This window comes from Lissotriton vulgaris, chromosome 4_1 (genome assembly GCF_964263255.1).
Source record: "Lissotriton vulgaris chromosome 4_1, aLisVul1.2, whole genome shotgun sequence".
In the NCBI taxonomy this organism is placed as follows: domain Eukaryota; kingdom Metazoa; phylum Chordata; class Amphibia; order Caudata; family Salamandridae; genus Lissotriton; species Lissotriton vulgaris.
Window position 1 is genome coordinate 1,087,201,163 of NC_141691.1, and position 20,186 is coordinate 1,087,221,348.

The 20,186-nt window shown below is 46.5% G+C and overlaps 1 protein-coding gene and 1 pseudogene across 3 annotated transcripts in view; one reads left to right on the plus strand and one right to left on the minus strand.

Moving 5' to 3' along the window:
- Positions 1 to 20,186, plus strand: part of LOC147722897 (TGF-beta receptor type-1-like) — a 1,593,949-nt gene that overhangs the window by 901,849 nt on the left and 671,914 nt on the right. The window lies entirely within an intron of this gene.
- LOC147722899 (far upstream element-binding protein 3 pseudogene) lies at positions 1,161 to 7,042 on the minus strand (annotated as a pseudogene). The gene has a single exon (XR_015309892.1). The product of XR_015309892.1 is annotated as a far upstream element-binding protein 3 pseudogene (transcript).

Sequence of the window (20,186 nt, forward strand, 5' to 3'; positions counted from 1 at the left end):
ATCGAAGTGTACCCAATTTCTTGTCAAGTAATCTAGTCCAATTTACACAGGAATGTTTAGGACACCGAGAGCAGTCATTGACCATTCCCACAAATGCACACCAGGGTGGGCCCCCTAAACAGAATAATTCTGGCTGTCACCTAGTTACAGAGCGGAGTGAGATTCCCATACAGAACACCAAGATCCTTTCCTGGAACTTAGCAGGCCTAAGTTCAAAATTGGATCTTCCAGACTAGGGTGCCTATATAGACTCACATGAGATCTGCCTGTTTCAGGAAACCTGGTCAAGGAATCTCCCACACAGAGTGGGGTATGTAGCATTATCCACCCCAGCTATACAAGGGCCCAGGGGGAGACCTTCTGGTGGCCTTTGCATTTGGGTTGGTATACACTGGGGCTGCAAAATCAAAGTGATAGAAACATTGTCCCCTGACATCCAGTGTATTCTTTCGACATTCTTTAACCCTTCCCTGCTCATGACGAGCTCAGCTCGTCATGAGGCACACTGGAGCAGTGCTGATGACGAGCTGAGCTCGTCATGAATAAAGAAGAATAGCAATTTCCAGCACAGGATGGGAATTGCCTTAGCAGCCAAGGTGTTTATAATATGCAAATAGCTCTCATAAATACCTACTCACGGCCAGTGAAAGAGGGGCGGACATCACAGGTTTTAGACTGGCAACTTTTATTCATACACTGCCTGAGACCTCGCACACATTAATTGGGGGGACTTCAATTGCCATTTTGAACCCCTAAATGCCCTGAATCCCCCCATTACCAGTGAGGAGGACTCGGTATGGTCAATCCCTGATTTAACACCTACCCGGTTAGGGGTTGGTCCCCCTTAGTCCTACAGATGAATTCCCTTACCCTCACACATCTGTTAAGGGCATGTAATGGCCTCTTTCCTTCCGACAGCCCGGGCACCCCTACCTACAACAAGCTGGGCTAAACATCCATTATTGATTATATATTGGTAGATGTGGAGTTATGGCACAGAGTTGTGGATTTTGTAGTAAATGTGAAAGCGACCATAATCCGCTGATCTTAGAAATTAATCTGCCGAAACTGGAGCGAGACCAAAGACAGCCTACCCTAGAAAACCAAACTTGGTAGCAATAGAAGGAGGTAGAAGAGTTTGCTGGGGCACATTTGCTCACTCAATTGATAAAAAGGCTACTCCCTACGAACAAATTATTCCCCATCTGGAACTCGCTTCTCAAATACAAACAGATGACTCCAGCCCAGGCTGTCTGCAGGAAATAGCCAAAAATCACCAGGAAATGTTTGCAAAAATTGCAGTGTTTCTTTATAACTCAGATTTTAAACACAATTCCGGCGCTAGAAATAAGGATTCCTGGTATATTCAATCATGCAGGGACGCTAAAAGTGCCTTGCTGACTGCGGTCAAAGCTAAGGATATTATCCGTTCTAAAGAAACCAGGGCAGTATACAAAAAAAAACTATGGCGGAGGCTAAGTTTACATGGGAATCAGACAAATGGGACACAATTAAATCGGCCGTAGAAAACCGAGAGTTGAGGGGCTTTTGGAACCTAGTGAGAACTGTGAAGTCTGAAGGTAAATCGGCAATTGAACCGAACCTAGGAGAGGAAGTCGGGAGGATGCATTTTCAAACACTATACTCCACTAACAAGGCATCCCATAAAGTATAATACCCCCTTGGATTCTAATGCCCCTCTGTGTACTGTTCAGGAAGTCACCGTAGCATTGGGTAAAATGCTTCCTGGAAACGCCCCTGGCCTGTATAAAATACCAGGGGACCTATTTAAGAACGAAGGATCTGTGTGGGTTCCTTTTTTTATGAAGCTATTTAACGCCATCTTCCAAGGTATGGAACTCCCTCCAACATGGGCAGGGTGGAAATTATCCCTATCTACAAGAAGGGCTATCCACTAAATCCCGCTAATTACCGCCCAATAAGCTTAATTGACGTAACGCAAAAGTTATTTGCTCACGTTCTTTTGGCCCGGCTGCTGTCATGGATAGACGAATATAACCGCTTAACTCATCTTCAAGCGGGGTTTAGAAGTAAAATAACAATCGACCAGTTATTCAGACTGCAACTGATCCATTGGAAAACAGTGATCTTGGAGGGTGGTAGCGTTTATCTATCATTTGTGGATCTTAAATCCGCATTCAATATGGTACAGCGTGATCAGCTTTGGGACATCCTTCGGGACATGGGTGCCCTGGAATACTTACGCCATCTGTTGATACGTTTGCACCAGGATACGTTTGCGAGAATCTGATATGGTAAAAAAGGGGAATTGACGGTACCCTTTCCAGTGGAGAAGGGGGTGAGACAGGGTTGTGTGTTTCGAACCGACCCTGTTTTGCCTCTTTTTAAATGGTTTAATCGAAACCCTGCTGGCAATAAAAGATATAGATTCACCAAGGCTAGCTAATCCCAAAATTCCTGTGCTTATGTTCGCGGATGAACGCTGCTACTCTCTAAGTCACCAATGGGAATGCAAAGGGTTTTAGAGGAGTTTTGCAATTTGGGATTTGGAAATAAACCTCCAAAAAACAAAATACATGTTTTTTTATGCAAAACCCACAAACTGCCCACAGCCACAAATGGACGGAAAGCCCCTAGAAAGGGTCTCTACCTTTGATAACTCAGGTCTCACCCTTAATGATAAGATGAACTGGGGAACCCAAGTAAAGAAAGCAAATTTGAAACTCACGCAATCCATTGGGGGCATTCTTAAAGTTTATAAAATCTGCTCACAAAGCGCTATAGGTACGCCTGTGGAAATTTACAAAATCTAGGCCAGGGGAGCTTTTCTCTATGGTGTCGAACCAAACGTCCTCACCCCAATAGAGAACTCTTTCCTTAGACAACTTTTGAATCTACCGAAGAGTACTCCTTTAACACCCCTGAGGATGGACCTTGGGATTGGCCTGATAAGCGAAATAATTGCCTCCCGCCCGCTTTTATTTTGGCACCAGCTTTGATTTATTCAAGATAACATCCGGTATTCCACACTTTATCCATAAATAAGAAGCTGATTATTAGAAAACTGTAGGAAGCAGCAGTTGATTTGCCTGCCCTCCACCTGGAATCATCTGCCAGACAACTGCTGATACCGTTAAAAGTACATATTTTACTCAGAATATCAGACTTTATTCTCATATAGCTGAGGAAGATAGTGTGAAGTTACAGAAAATATGCTCTCATTTTAGCAATATTGGCACCTACTATAACCTTATCGGACAATCGTGAAAGAAAACCGTTTTCTCTCAAGATTGATTCAGTAAATTCCAGCAGAGGATCAACATTTTGCACAGAGTAAAATCACCTTAGAATACACTACAATTTCTAAAATCTATTATCCCACTTTATATATACTCTTTTTTTGTCACCCTCAAAAACCAGCTTTCACTATAAATGCATTGCAATGGGGAGCATGTTCCAGAGTCCTATAATGGTTGCCACATATTTTCCATGTGAATCCCAGCCAATCAGGAAAGGTCAGCGTGTGTTCTCCATTCCCTCTTAAATCAGTTTTTAATTCATTTTCAGGACACATGGGCCATGTCCATGACTGTAATGGCTGCCATAACATATTGACTATTAAAGTGGTCAATTCAAGCATATTTAGACGCCTTAAGCTTAGATATCATTATAATTGAACACCTTCATGACTACCCAACCACTTATTTAAATGCACATTTCTTGAAAAGAATTGAACTAATTTACACCGTGTAATAAAAAGCATGTTTTCTGAGTAAAGTTCAAACTTTTTGCCACATTGGGAGTAATTCCGTTGAGCCGTTTTTAGGTTGGGCCTGCAGACCCTTACATGCAATATTGCTTGATGGCCTATTGTGTCTTTAAGAATAAATAAATGAGGACGATCGCCACAACCGACTACCCGGGCGCCGGGGCAGCCGCGGAAAAATTCATAACATCAGTTGGTTTGCACGTCATTTTAAAAAAATGCAATAAATCAAAAAACAGTCAAAATACATGAAATTAGACGTAAAACATTCAATGAATTTACATATTTAAGAATATTTAAATACTGTTTTTTAAAAACTAGGATTTTTCTCTTTGCGTTTTTTGTTACACAGCCAACTAAGACTTCCAAGCTGCTATATCTTTGTTGCAACAGAAAAAAGTTACACAAAAAAAAACAATTATAATTAAAAATAAAATATGACAAATTACATGATACAATGTCGACGACCTGTTTGTGCCTTTTGGTGCCTTTAATTTCCTGCGCCAAATGAAATCCGAAGTTAACAAATTTGGAATAAAAAAAAATTACTCCCAGCACGTCCATACGCTTAGTATATTAATGACTGTTCCTGATTCTTAGAAAAGTTCAGATCACCCTACAGCTAGTGTTTCACAAATAAACAGAAGTCTTCATCAAAAGCCTGCAAATCTAGAAACCTCTCTTACAAAAAGGTCTTCATGATGATTTCAAGAAAATGAAGGAAAACAAAAATAAACAAAAACAAAGAAATGAAGATAAAGACAGGGCTCCGTGAGGACGACTGTTCTACTGCTCCTGGCTGTGGCCCTGAGGCTGCCCCAGGCTCTGTCCGTAGTAGGCCGGCTGCTGTCTGTAATACTCCGCCCAGGCCATGGTGTAGTCCGGCTGCGAGCTCTGCTGCGAGGCCGCGTTAGCCGCCTGGTTTTGCTTTTTGTAATACTCCTCCCAGGCCTTGCTGTAGTCGGGCTGGTTGTTCTGCTGCTGGCTCTGCTGACTTGGGACTTGCTGGCCAGGCTGCTGCCACGTCTGGTAGGTGTTGCCCCTACCCTGCGTCATGCCTGAGGACCGTTTTGATGAGGCGTAGCACCACCTTGGCTGAAAGGACTCTGGGCGAAGCCTGCAGGTCCGAGGCTCGTACCCCCAACTTTCTCATCGATGAGGTGTCTGGCCAGCTCGATCTGCTGAGGTACGCCGCGGATGGTGAACACCCGGAGGCTGGGGTCGGTGTTGGGGGGAGGGTTCCGCTGCAGCTCCACGTGGACTGCTGGTTGATGCCTTTCATGTTCTCTCCACCTTTCCCGATGACCAGGCCACATTTGTCAGCTGGCACGGAGTAAGTGATCTCCTACATGCCGCCTGGAGTACCAATACTCCAATCCATGCGGCTTCGGCCCCTCCCTCGAGCAGCAGCTAGGCTTCCAAAACCATCACGTTCCTGTGCGGTTAGGATGAGCTCATTAATGATGTGTGCAGCGTGCTGACATTGATCTGGTAGTCCCATGTCCTGTGCCACTCGCTCAGGACTGATGCCGTCATCTAGTTTGAACTGAATCCGAACTCCGGCATCATTCTGGATCTTTTTAATCATCTCCCCATTTCTTCCTATCACGATTTCTACAGCGAACCTGGGCACTGAGACCTCTATACTACTTCCAGGTACCCGGGAGGCAAAATCGGTACGTAAACCTCGGAAGTCTGCCTGATCCTTTTCTCTGATAATTTCCAGTACCAGGTCTCTTGCTTGCTGTACTTTGTAGGGATCACCCGTGATCCGAAGAAGCTTGTCTGCTCCTGTTGGTAACGGTCCATCATGAATCATGATCATTTTAGCTCCTGTTCTTTCCTGCAACTGTTTTATGGTCTCTCCTCCCTTGCCAATGGCCAGTCCAACTTTGGATGCTGGGATCAGGAGTTCCTGGATTGTGCTTGTACCGTCTAGGTCACTATGGAATCCAGGTCCGTTTCGACAGCGGTCCACAATCTGCCCCAACAGCCGCTTTGCCTGTTCTATGCTTTCGATCATACCAGTCAGGACACAGGGCCGCTCTGGCATCCCACCGCTGTCTGGTGCAATCTGAATCTTGCATCCGGACTCAGCTTGGATTCTGGAGATCTGCTCGCCGCCCCTGCCAATTATGAATCCAACCATTTTATCCGGCACTTTGAATTCTTCTGTTATTACCGCTCTTTGATGTATCAAGCCTCCTAACTGGTTACCCACTCCATCATCCATGGATCTCTTCTGAACACCAGAGCCGTACACAGAGGGGTCCACCAAGGGCGTAGAGTTGTTCAAGTGGGGCATACCATCGCCGATTTTAGCAGCTATCTGCCGGGCCCGTTGTAATAAGTCTGTGAAGCCGTCTGATTTCATCCCCCCGGGGTTGGCGCTTTGCACCAATTCAGCCATAGCGGTTCCAAAGCCCCCCCCCCCCCCCCCCCCCCACGACCCCCCTGCAGGCCTCCTCGGGCCTTGGCCGCCGCTCCGTTCCGGCCTCTCACAGCGCTCGGGGAGCCCGCTACCCGGAAACGGAAACGACACGGGGAGGGGAGTGTTTTTGTGGGGGTTTGTATAATTTGTAGTGTTTTCAAGGGTTAATATAAAAATACAAGTGTTAATTATTTTTTTTTAAGCAATGCCGTTTTCTCACATAACCATGAAGTTGCATTTGTAAAGCCAAGACCTCCAAGCTTGTTAGAAAAAAAGGACCCTCCTTTATGCTGTTATAAATATAAATGCTGTTATTTTTAATATGGAAAATTAATCTGCTATGACTGTCTTTAACACGAACACTGTGGAACATTTAACTGTACGAAAAGTTTAAAATAGTGACAATTTTTTAATTCCAGGGTGTGTTTTTTTCTGGTTTTCATTTTTTCCTTTTAAATATTTTCTTATCTAATATTTGTCAAATTTACCTTAGAGGAAAAAGATAAACAGAATAAATCTAGTATTAACTGCCGTATGTGCTAAATAATTTTTTTGATTTAATAAAAGGGATGACATGCTTTCCAAAGTTTTGCTCTAGTGTTTCTTGTACAGATAAGCGTATTTTTTAAAAGGAATCGAAGCAAAAACTGAAAATTGAGGCTATTTTTTCTTGCATTTGTAATTGGGTTTGTGGGAACAATCCGTTTTGAAATATCTAATGTTACTCGTCGTCGCCCCCTTCCCTCACGTTTTCCTTCCAATGCCGAAGATTTGGCGACTGTTACCATGTACTCCTTTTATCCGAATGAACTTGGCATTTTACACTCTAATAATAAAACGTCCACGAGGCTTCTTGTGGGTGAAGCTTGAAAAAAAAAAAGAATAAATAAATTAATGTAAAAAGGGGCTATTAGCTCGCCCTTTAGTTACCATTCATTGGCATCGTTATCACTCTTCTTTGCTGCCTTCTAATTTTGCAGCTTGAGCGAGGCTTCACTTCTTGCATCACTTTGTTTTCTTGTGTGGAGCATGGACCAAGTACACATTGATTTAACTTTCAATTAGTGTCCACCCCCTGCGTGCAGTACTATTTTTTCCTCCTTTTGCCATTTTTATGTAGCATGACCACAAGCCCACCAGAAGTATTGGACCACCTTTCATGAACACCAGTAGTATTACTGAAGTTAAAATTATTTTTTGTGGGGCTTTTTTTAAGGCATGGGAGATTATGAGATATGCTCAGGATCACAGGATGTTGAACCGACACCGAAACTTGAACCTGGTTCTTTTGTTCCTTTGCGATGGTCAGTGTTTAGTGGGAGGAAAAAAAACAATGTTCCAGCTTTTACTCTCTTATTAGGGCTGCAAAGTTCCCCCACTTTTACAGAAGGTTTCTGAAGGTCCCTGTCCACAAGTCAAGCTACGTGATGCTACGGTCTTCTCTCTCACATATAAACTGTAGATATGCCTCTACGTTTTTATCTGCATTACTTACTCTTGTATGTTTGAGTAGTTGTGAGTTAGGGGGGCTTTCAGTGCATTGCAGCGTTCAACACCTAAGGACCATTAAGAGGGTAAGTGGATGACAAAATGACGTCTTATTACTATGACACATCAGAGACTAGAGAACCTGTAGCCATATAAAAATTATTACTAGTGGACCTTTTCTTGTAAATAAAAGGACTGTACACTGTTTTATTTGTAGCGATTACTTTTAATGGGAGGCCTCCTTGTTTCTCAGGCCATTGTTTATGCTTTCCCAATTATTGCCCCTCTGACAACAGAGATATATTAGGCCTGAATGTTTCTCGCTTTTATGATCTCATTTAAGTACAGCAGAAGGCTTAATATAGCATGCAGCTGGTTAAAGAAGGGCTCATAAAAGAACAATAACACTTATACATCTGGTGGAGAAGAAAGTGCTGGCAATAAGCATTGTATTCTGGTGCCATTACATTGTATTGTTGCACTTGATTTGAAAGGACCATCTGAAAACGCTCTTTCTGGCGATGTCTATATATCGTTCGTTCGATAACTTTATTTCGGCCACCAAGGACCATAAAAGTTCATAGAAATACATATAATACAACATTTAAGATAATAAATAAGAATAGCATTTAAAATACATTACATATACAGATTTACAAATACATATAATACTAAGCACAGAGTAAAACAGAGATTAAACTTGGAATTCATTATCGAACATCATATTGGGTTGGAGCAGGAAACTCGTGCTAGATGCTGGGTACAGTGATCAATTTCCTACGTTTGAGCCACATTGCATTCAAAAAGCGGGAAACAGCAAAAATAATTGGGGGGTGCGTATCATATTTTAACACCCTAAATGCATGTGCACACTGGCGGAAACCTATGTTTCTACAGATTGCAATTAGCCAGTGCTTGCGTGGACCCTGGTACGCTGGACAAAAAAGAAAACATGAATTTCATTTTCCAGGTGAAAGCCACAGGCAGGGCCTTCCTTGCTCCTAGTTCTGTCCCATTTACTGGTGAGCGCTCTGAGCGGGAGAGTGCCTAGTCTAAATTGCATATACAATTTTCGTGCTGCTGCAGGGAATATTAAGTCTAAAAATTCCTCTCTTTTGTAATCTACTTTAACGTGGAGGAACTCAGTGGTCAATCTGCCCCCCTCGGAACTCGCATGCATGGATGCTAAATTATGGTTCTTATAGTGGCGGCTCAAATCGGCTTTCGTTATCTCCGGACAAGCGACTTCTGGGGCTTCCCAAAGCTCCGATAGGCCTAGCCTGCGACTGGTTAACTTTATGTGGGCCAGCCACCTGATATTTTTAGTTCTCAATGCATTCCAAATTTCCCTGAATTCGTTTTTATAGCAGACGAGTTCCGGCACGGGCCACAATCGTTTCCAATATAATAGCGGTTGTTAATGCATAACCTCCTCAATAGGGAGTAGCCCTAGGTCCATGCTCAATGGTACAAGTGGGGTACTTACAGGAAGACCCAGTATATTCCTCACAAATGCGTGTTCCACCTTGGCTAAATTTTGAGATTTTTGATGCCCCCAAAGCTCGGCCCAATATAGAGCTTCCGATCTAGCCTGAAGATTATAAATTTCAATTACTGGAGCCACAGGCTTGAATTCGGACTCTCTATGCCGCTTCTGGATCCCCCCCACCACCTTTGTTAGCTTAAGTGCGGCTTTGGCCAACTGCGAATCCCATTCCAAGTGTTTTCCCAAGGTGATACCCAGGTATTCAAAGGTCTTCACTCTCTCGAGTGGGATTCCACCTAGGAGGGGGTTGGGCGTATCTGCCTCGGCGGGTTAAAGATCATGAACTTAGTTTTATCTAGGTTTATCTCCAATCCCCTAGATACACAGAAATCGACAAAGCCATCGAGGATGCGTTGGATGCCCGTTGATGTCTTGGACAACAACAAAGTGTCGTCCGCGAACATCAGAGCGGGCACCCGACCGGTGGCTAACCGCGGGCCATTCATTGATCCAACGAGGTGATCAAGCAATCCATTTATGTAAAGACAAAAAAGGGTGGGAGCCAGGACGCAACCCTGGCGCACCCCTTGGTTGACCGGGAAGTTGCCTGATAATTCCCCAAGCTTCCCACACCTAACCTGGGCATAAGTGCCAATATGGAGTCTCATTAAAACATTGAGAAGATAGCGTGGTAGACCCAATTCATGTAATACCCTCCACAGTTTGTTTCTAGGCACCAGGTCAAATGCCGACTGCAGGTCAACAAAGATCATGTAGAGGCTGCCACCCTCTACAGTCACAGTTTTCCAATATAAGACCTGAAGTCTAAATAGCTGGTCCACCGTTGATGTGCCCTGCCTAAAACCAGCCTGGAAAGGAGATCAAATCTTGTTATCCTCCATCCAACTCTGTATTGTGCCTAGAATGATTCGACCCATCAATTTTTGCGTCACGTCTATGAGGCTGATTGGCCTATGGTTAGACGGTTTGAGGGGGCAACCTTTTTTGAAGATGGGGACTATTTCAGCGCCCCGCCATGTATCCGGGGGATCCATACCGTTTAATATGGCATTAAAAAAAACACGTAACTAAGGGGCCCATATTTTCGGTTCAGAACGGTATAGATCTCCTGGTATCTTATCCAGACCAGGGGCCTTGTTTGGAGCTAACTTCAGAATAGCAACCTCTATCTCCGTCAATGTAATCTCCCAGGCCCCCTCCAGTCGATGCTCGTGGGGGAGGCATGGGAGAGTGGTTTCGGGGCGATCGTTACTCAAGGAGGAATACAAAGACCCAAAATGCAATTCCCAGGACGATGCAGCTATATTTGGTTCATTGGCCAAATTACCTGCCCTGCTCCCACAGCTAACAATTGTCCAAAAAGATTTAAAATCTTTGGACTTCAGTGCAACTCTGAGGTCTTCCCAGTTATCTGCCTCCCACTCTTTCCTCCCCGTCTGGATAGCCGACAATACTTGATCTTGGTTTTGTCCTGTGACTTGACCGCAAGGAGCAGGTCCTTTTTGGCTTCCCTACAGTGGGCATTAAACCAGGGATGGGCTATAACTGGATTTGCCTTGGGTCTTCCTTCAGGATAAAACACATCAGAAAGATTTTGAATGAGCCCCTGATGTATTTTCAAGGGCTCATCGCCAATCCCTGAGTGCATGGCTTTATCCAGCACCTCACCCATGTCACTCAGGCATGGCAGGGACCTTTGATACACATCAGCAAGTTTGTTTGGGGAGCCTAATATCTGTGGCCACTTGACTCTCCGCCTATTATTGGTTAGTAGGAGCGGCGGACCAATCAGATTCTGATCTGGGACTAGATTTGACATACCCATACTCTCTGGTTTTAACATCATGACCAAGGGGTTGTGGTCGCTATCTTTCCTGTCATGTATCTTAAAATCCAGGACCATTACCCAAGTTCTGGGTTCGACCAAGATGGAGTTATGGCCTTCTCTATTAAATGTCATACGCCCCGGTCTATCCGATTTTGTCCTCCCGGTAACAGGCTCTAAGAGGGGACAAAAGAGTAAAAGAGTTAATTTGTAGCACCAGGGGAGTCCAATCTCTAAGTACCGGAATCTGCAGTTCAGGAACGTGCCAGTGCTGGTCCTCGTCATCTAGGCCATCTTGGGTTGCATCAGTAAGTGGCTCGAACTGGCAGTTAAAATCGCCACCCACAGTTAGAATAATTGATGGGTCAAGAGTTAAAGTAAACTGCCTAAGTTGGTCAATAGTTCCAGACTCCTTCCCACTAGAGGTTGGTCGTGAATAGATGTTTATAAGAGCAGTTTGTCTATTTTCTGGGAATGTAAGCAGGACACACTGCACATCTAACGACCCAGTAGGGATCTGGGCTGCCTGAGCCCTCAGGTGTGTGCCAACCCAGATACTAAGTCCCCCTGATGGTCTGCCCCTTCCCTTCGTGGTTGCCGGTACACTAAAGGTGGAATACCCTCTCCTTTGTATGTCGGCCAGCGCCCAGGTTTCCTGGAATAGGCAGACATTACTTTCCTCCACAAATGCTCCCCATTCTGGGCACAGCAATTTGTTTTTAATCCCAGTCACATTCCATCAAAGAGTTTTAATTGATTCCTTTGTCTCACCCGCCCCAGTTTCGGGTACCACTAGGTCTACGCTATCCCCTAAAGCAGTCAGTTCCTCAGCAATACTTCCAATGGGGTTTTACCAATCCCTTCTCCCTCTCGCTCAATCATCCTACCCACATCCACTGGGGATGCTGCACCTCTAGCGACCGCCTGAGTTAAGTAGGGAGTTCCAATATCTGCACATATCCCCTGGTTGCCAATCCTAGTCACCTTAGCAGCATACCCTAGATCCTTCCTGGCTATCCAGCCCTCCTGGGGACTGGGTACTTTAGTGGGCCACATACAGGAGTCTGGGCAGATATGGGCAATGCGAGGCCCTCTGCATCCCAAGGAGATTGTTGGAGTAGGCCAGTGGTCTGCCGTCAATCTATCTGGTCTAGGACTCTAAATCTATTACTCAAAGCAAACAAGTCACATCTGGGGGAATTGTTGTTATTTCCCAACCAGGCAACTTGAGTATCCTGAATCCTAGAACGCCGAATGCCACGGCCGTCCCATGACTGTTGCCCTCTAACCCCAGTTAGAGTGGGATACAAATAGGTCAGGGGTAGTGATTGAATTTGCGTGCCAGGGTGGGATGGGGCCCAGTTAGAGATGTAATCCACCACCCTACTATCCCTGAAATTTATAACTACGCAATCTCCCCTGATATTTTTCCCCCACGTCCCTACCCATTCTACACGTTGCTCGAAAAGAATTTCACTTGAAACGTGCAGTGGTAGTGGCCTATTGCAATTGAGCCAGTGGATACATTTGTTTTTGAGGTCACCATAATCCTCCCTTTTCTCCTGGTCCAAAACTGGGACCCCAGAAATAACTATTACATAAGAGCTGGACTCAGGGGGGAGATCAAAACATTTCAGTTCTGTAGCTAGACGGTCACGACTTACACTCCTAGTAGGTTGGACTTGGAGATTTGGTGCCCCTCTCACAATCAAGAATTCTACTCCTGTTGGGGTTATGTACAATGATCTTCCTAGGCTGTACCACCTGACCCAGTGCCGAGATGCTTTGGGGAGTCGGGCCATGTCAGTTATTTACTTGCAAGACAGGAGGGTTACAAGAAACATTGACACTCCCTGGAGGCATTGCTATAATGTCATTCGCATCTGTTATTTGTACAACCACCCCCTCCCCTGTAGCGACTGGGTTCAAACGTTCCGTGCGTAACAGTCTGTTCTCAATAGTATTGAGTCTTTCATGCAGGGGGCGACAAGTCTCTAGAAAGATGTTTTCCATTTTAACCCAGAACTCCTCTCCCCGTTCATTGGGTAATGGGGCATTAATAGCATTAATAGCTGAAGAAGTCATGGGCATTTGTTCAGACCACTGGTCACTAACTGGACTCTCTGTGACCGTAGGCGTTTGGCCATCTCCACCATTGTTTCATATCTGGATTTTAGCTTTCCTCTTATTCAGCGGGGCACCCCCTCGCTTCCTTTTGGCTACTGCTGCCACAGCTTCTACACCCCTCCTAGAGCTGGTTGCAGATCGAGTTTGTAGTTTCCTGGAAGACGGACTCAGTGGATCGTTCCTGTTAGCCGAACCCAGGGCAGGTGAGACAACAGTTAAGGCAACAGGTGACACAGGATCCACCCTGACTGGAGAACCCGGGGGTCTGGTGTCTACTTGGACCTGGTGTAGACCCTCGGTGCCTGCCCCCCTTGCAAATGTACCAGGAGAGTCTTGCCGATTTGGCGATGGTGCCTGCGCCAAGCGTCCCAGAGACGACCGTTAATCAAAATTGGGGTCCAGGGATAGCCTTTTTTCCGTGATATCAATTTGATGGGCCAGCATGGATGATGCCCTGATGAGGAATTGATCCAGCGTTCCTATAAACGACCCCCCTGGGATCGACTTTCTTCCCTTTCCCACACTTATGGTCGCCATTACGAGAGTTCAATACAACAATGGCTACTTACAGTGCACAAGGTAGATCTAGCACTATGGAGCCCCGTCTACGGGGAATATCACAAAGTCTTTGGACTAACCTTGTCCGGTGCCGTGGAATGCAGGCGAAAGAGGGTGGCCCCATCCCGACCTCGCTCGTCCTTGAACGGGCCCGCCCTTGGCCCGGGCTTAGCCCTGCGCCCCCGCGCGCATCCCCACGTGGCGGGATCCGTTCCTCTGCTTTGTAGCGCCTTCGGGCGCAGCCTGGAATGTCTCCGATGGTCCCTGGGGCACCTGGGAGATGTAGTCTCCAGCCGTTGCCCTCACGGCGATCGAAATGGTGGAATGAGCCCCGCAGCCGTTCCACTCATGGCGAGAGCTTCAACAGTGCTGAGTCCGGTAAGTTTTGGTCCCCCCAGAGCGTTCGGCGCTCCTCTGCTTTGTAGGGCCTCCGGGCGCAGCCTGGAACGTCACCGGTGCGCCGGTGGTCCCTGGGGCACCTGGGGGATGTAGTCTCCAGCCGTTGCCCTCACGGCGATCGAAATGGCGGAATGAGCCCCTCAGCCATTCCCCTCACGGCGAGAGCTTCAACAGTGCTGAGTCCGTTAAGTTTTGGTCTATATATTTCGCTTTAGAGCAATATTTTTTAGGTTTTGCTTGCGCTGTTTGAGAAATCTCTTGCAAATACAAAAAAAATATCTTAAAAGGGGCTGGACATCCCACCCATTACTTACCATTCATAGGCTTCGCGGTCACTCCCATTTTTGGGCTGCTCACTGGTCAGAAGCATGAAGTTCAGGTCGTCAGGGTTCACTTCCTCTTTCCTCTGCTGTTCCTTGGAGTTTGGACCAAGTACTGTTGTCGCGTTCTAATCTAGGACCCTGATCAATACTGTGACCTTATGCCCCTATACGGCTATAATCCCTTTGTACCCCTATATTGGCATAACCGATCAAATGCAATAATCAGAAACTCGTCTCTGGCCTCAAACGATCAGAGCCACATTTCAGAATCACTTCCTCTGCAGCTTCCTTTGCAGCTCATTAGTGCAAATGACACAGCAGAAGCCACTATCTAAGATTTCTAGATTACACTCCGAGTTCTTCAACAAGATAAAAACTCAGCAACCTGGGAAATCCTCGCGTGCTATGTTTTGATTAGTAATAGAACTCTAATGAGCACTGAGAGACAATCACTTCCTAGTGACATCTTTATTGACGTCTTATGTCCAAAAACTTACGTCAAACCAGGCACCTTTCAGGTATAAATATTACCAACGTTGCCTTAAGCAAACGCTGCCTCGATACTATCGCTGCCTCTCTGATACTGAAGCTACCGCTGCCTCAACGGCATCAGCGAACGATGGTGTGGTGAACATAAGAGCAGAACAGCTGTCCCCTTCAGAGCCCAGCAGATGCAAGCTGCCCGCGGACGCTGCCCCTCCTCTTCCTCGATGCGCTGAGAGAGACGCTGTCTTTTCTCCTGCCGAGAAATCCAGCTCTGGAGTTTCTAGCCTACACTTGCGAGTGACTGGGATATCGAGTCCCTGGAAGGAGATACCAGACCTCCAACATTCTTTTTCAGAGGTATGGTGTTGACTAAATCCTTAGAGAGAATTCTTGAAGCAAACCTTGGCAAAACCAACTTAACTAAAACTGCTACTTACTTACTCCCTCCCAAGTATTAGGCTTAGGTCAGGTACACTGGGGTAGGCGTAGTTAGAAGCACCAGTTGAGTACGTTAGCCAAATGTATATATGAATGTATATATGTTTTATTCATTTTAAACCATTGTATGGCTAAGAAACCATATCAATGCTTTTACAGTATTATTTCGCAATACTCATCTTACTGTACGCACTTTTTATAATAACAAGTCTTGCAATTGTGGCAATTCATTTCTCTTGTACGAGAAGAAAGACTGTTCAATAAATAATACCTTTTATTGAAAACGCCCGTCTCTATATTCTCTGCACTTTGGTGAAAGTAATTTGCACAAAACTGACTGAGTAAAATAACTGTCTATTGTTTCACACGACTCTAGAGATTGACTCTTATTCTAAGGAGCAAAGTTGTCATGTTTATGCGGTTGTTGAAAAACTGAATCCCTTCTTGTCTGTACCAGGGAAGCTGATCACTTCCTATTCAGTCAAGAAAGTTTCCAGTGACCTCTGAGCTAGTTGGTAACAAACCCAATTAAGTTTAGCATAGTCAGTGGAGACCTGGAAGATCCGCACTTCTACGTCCATACTACTGTTTATGTTATTCCAATGCGCAGGGCCTATTGGGAAAATAGGAACTACACTACACTGTTTCTGGCTGGAGGCTAGTGTCCTTTCATTGGCCATTTGCTTCCAAGGTACTTTTTTGTTCTTTTTTTTTACTTTTGTCACTCCATCCCATATATAAGTGCATATGTTTGAACTGGTATGCAACGGTTACCACGCATTTTTTACAACGCGGTACCGTTAGCACGCTACTTTTACCACGCAGGTCGTTACAACGAAATGCGCTGGGGGGCGCTCCAGGATAGTAAATACTTTAATTTACTATCCAACTCCTTTCCCTAGAGTCCACGGGGACTGGAGTTGGAATAGTAAATTAAATAATTTACTATCCAGCGCCCCTCCACGCAAGTCGTTGTAACGACTTGCGTGGTAAAAGTAGCGTGGTAACGGTACGCGTTGTAAAAGTACGCGTGGTACCGTCATACATCCGTTTGAACTCAGTCTCCTTTTATTTTTTTATTTTATTGCACTTTAATATAGCGCGAACCGGACATCCAGTTGCATTACACACAGACACATTAATTATTACACAGAGAGATTTGCCCAGAATCAAAAACCCTGTTCCCCAGCTCCAAAGACGACTGCTCTAGTCAATACTGGAACTTCTGATAGATACATCTGCCGTGTGGATTCCTCACCTTGTGAATATCCCCCATGCGTCAGCAACATTCGGAAATTCTTTTGTAGCCTCGCGCCGACGTGGACTCTGACGTCATAGAGTCACGGCTTCGCCCGCGACTCCGCTGACGTCACCGACGCCTACAATAGGCCCACGCCGGCGTGATGACATCAGTTCCCTTTTTTCCGCGTCGTCGACGCTAACGGTTTTTGGGATACTCTGTAGCTTCCAGTTACTCTGTAGCTTTATTTCTTCGTTGTTTCCAATTCTCTTGTTACTTTGTTCGTAAAAATGTCGACAAAGAAGACGGGTTTTAAGCCCTGCAGGGAATGTGGAAAAATGATGTCCGTTACGGACCCGCACCAGGACTGTATTTGGTGCTTGAGCTCCGACCACGACGTGGATGGGTGTTCGTCGTGTCAGAAAATGAATCCTAAGGCCCTGCGAGAAAGGGAGTCTAAGCTTCTTGTTGCTAAATTGAAGGCCGATAAAGAAAGAAAATCTTCGAAGTCCCATTCGAAGAAATCGAGATCAAGGTCTCGGGAGGCGTCGGCTTCGAAGTCATCGTCGGATCATGCTTCGAGGTCGCGAAGGAAGCACAAGAAGAGGAGACATGAGTCTCGACGTCATTCAGGTGATAAGTCTGGCTCGAGGTCGAGATCACCTAAGAAGATAAGATCCAAGGTAATTCCTCCACAAGAGGCTTCGGATCAGGAGGGCGAGGCTTCGCCTTCGGAGTCGCCAGCTCATTCACCGGCTCCGGCACCCGATCCGACTCCGGCTCCGTCTCCGGCCCAGGAAGAGGAAGAGGAGGTTCCTGAAGAGGTTGAGAATTCGACTCCTGTTGTTGAGACAGATTCGAATCTACCTCGAGGTCGACCTGAGCATCCACCATTTCCAGCTCAGGATCCTTCAGCGTTTCTTAACGCTATGTATGATGTCTTCTCTAAGTCTTGGTACCCCTCTGGAGCGCCTTCGGGCCCTATGGGTCCAATGGCTTTTAATTTGGGGGTGCCTCATTCATATGCCCCGGCACCTTTCATGCTGTTTTTGCCGTCTCCGACCCCGCTGTGGCAGTACCAGGCTCCACCGAGGTCGACGCCGATGTCGACGCCGGCTCGTCCGAAGTCGACGACTCCAGCACCGGCGTCGCCCGCTCCAAGCAAATCTTTGGAACATCCTTCTAAGCCTTCGGGTTCGGTTCCGACGTCGGTTCCGGCGCCGTCGGAGTCGACAGTGGATCCGACTGCACTCCGAGTTAAGCAGAGATCTAGAAGGGAGGCTCAGCGTCTGCTAGAAGAGCAGAGGTACTGTGAGTCTCATTCTGACTTGGAAGAAGGTGAGCTGGATGAAAATTATTTCGAGGATCTAGCAGAGGCTAGTGGACTTGAGTTTTCTCCAGAGTGGGTCTTGCAATCAGGCTCTGATGCGGCGTCTAAGGATGTTCAGCCATATCACGTGGTAATGAGAAAAGCAGCTGGTCTTTTAGGCTTAAAATTGCCTACTGTTGAGTACAAATCGAATCTGCTTACAGAGGTTCTTCATTCTCCGAGCTCGGCAGTGTAGCCTTTGCTCCCTTTTAATGATGCTTTGACTGATCCCATTATGGAGGTGTGGAAGAAGCCTCTTTCTACTCCTGCAGTCTCGAAAGGTGTGGCTCGGAGGTATAGAGTGGCTCCTGAGGACCCTGCCTTTTTGTCGACACACCCTTCACCTGAGAGTTTGGTGATCCAAGCGGCATGTTCCAAGAAGTCAATGGGTGCTTTTCCCCAAGTTCCTGGTGACAAGGAGGCTAAAAAGCAAGATCAGGCAGCCAAGAAGACTTTCTCTTCCGCTAGTATGGCGTTGAAGTCCACAAATGCCACTTGCCTTATGGGAAGATATATCCATGCTCTTGTGGACTCAGTACGTACTTTGATCCCAAAGGTTCCTGAAGATTGTAGAGGTGACTTTGAGGAAGCTTTATCTGACACTCAGGCAGCAGCTCGTCAGGTTATTCAGAGCGGCCTTGATACTGCAGATTCTGTGGCGAGGATCATGGGCACTGCTGTTGCCACAAGGCGTTCTGCATGGTTGAAATCCTCAGATTTTTCTGCTGATGTGCAATCTGCTTTGCTTGATCTGCCTTTCGATGGAGAGGGACTCTTTGGCAAAAAGGCGGATTCGGCCTTAGAAAGATTTAAGGACAGCAGGGCGACTGCTAGATCTCTTGGTCTGCAAGTGAGAGGCTCTACGACCAGGAAATTCAGAGGCTTTGGTCGCTCTTCCTTTCGTACTTTTAGACAAGGACAGCAGCAGCAGCAGCAACAGCAGCAGCAGTCAAACACCTTGTATAAGTCGTACAGGGGAAGGCAAAGGGCGCGTCCTAGAGGGCGTCAGACCTCTTCCTCCTCCACCTCCTCCAACCCCCCAGCCACAGAAAAGCAGCCCTAGATCCGCCATCCAGGATCATGTGGGTCCGGTGGGGGGTCGGCTTACTCACTTTCTACGGGATTGGGAATCGGTTACATCAGATCTTTGGGTTCTCAATCTCGTAGAAAATGGGTATGCCCTTCCCTTTCGGGAATTCCCTCCCAATTACCCTCCTTGCCAGGGATATTGCTCAGAGGAACATTTACTACTCCTACAGGAGGAAGTTCAAACTCTGTTGAGGAAGGGTGCGATAGAGGTGGTCCCGGAGCAGGAAAAAGGTCAGGGATGCTACTCCCGGTATTTTCTGATTCCCAAGAAGGATGGCAGGCTTTGGCCGATTTTGGATCTCAGGATCTTGAATTTTTATCTAAAGCAGGAGAAATTCAAGATGCTCACCCTTGCTCAGGTTCTTCAGGCTCTGCTGCATGAAGACTGGATGGTGTTGCTCGACTTGCAGGATGCGTACTTTCACATCCCTATCCTCAAGTCGCACAGGAAGTATCTCCGTTTTATGGTGGGTTCGCAGCACTATCAGTTTGCGGTCCTTCCGTTTGGGATTACTACTGCGCCTCGAGTCTTCACCAAGGTGATGGCAGTGGTGGCGGCGCATCTCAGAAGATCGGGGGTTCCAGTATTCCCTTATCTGGACGACTGGCTGATCAAAGCGGAGTCGTCCGAGAAAGTGCTCCATCACCTGCAGGAGACAACCCAGTTGTTGTTCAGGTTGGGTTTTTCAATAAATGTGCCCAAATCTCACCTGGTGCCCTCCCAGCGCAACCTGTTCATAGGTGCAGTACTGGACACAACTGTATGTCGTGCATTCCCTCCACCTCAAAGGATTCGCGACATACAGGATATGATTCCTTTATTCTACAATGGAGCGGTCGTTCCAGTCCTGAAGGTCCTTCGCCTGATCGGTCTGATGGCTTCTTGCATTCTGTTGGTCAACCATGCATGCTGGCACATCAGGGCGCTCCAGTGGTGCCTCCGCAGGCAGTGGTATCAGCACAACGGAGATCTCAGGGAGTCAGTGAGGATCTCCAGAGAAGCTGCAGCGGATGTGTCTTGGTAGGGCGTGGAAGGCAACCTGTCTCAGGGGAAGCCTTTTCTGCTGCCTCCTCCGGTGGCCACAGTGATTACGGATGCATCCACTCTAGGGTGGGGTGCTCATCTGGGGGACCTGGAGGTCAAAAGTCTTTGGTCTC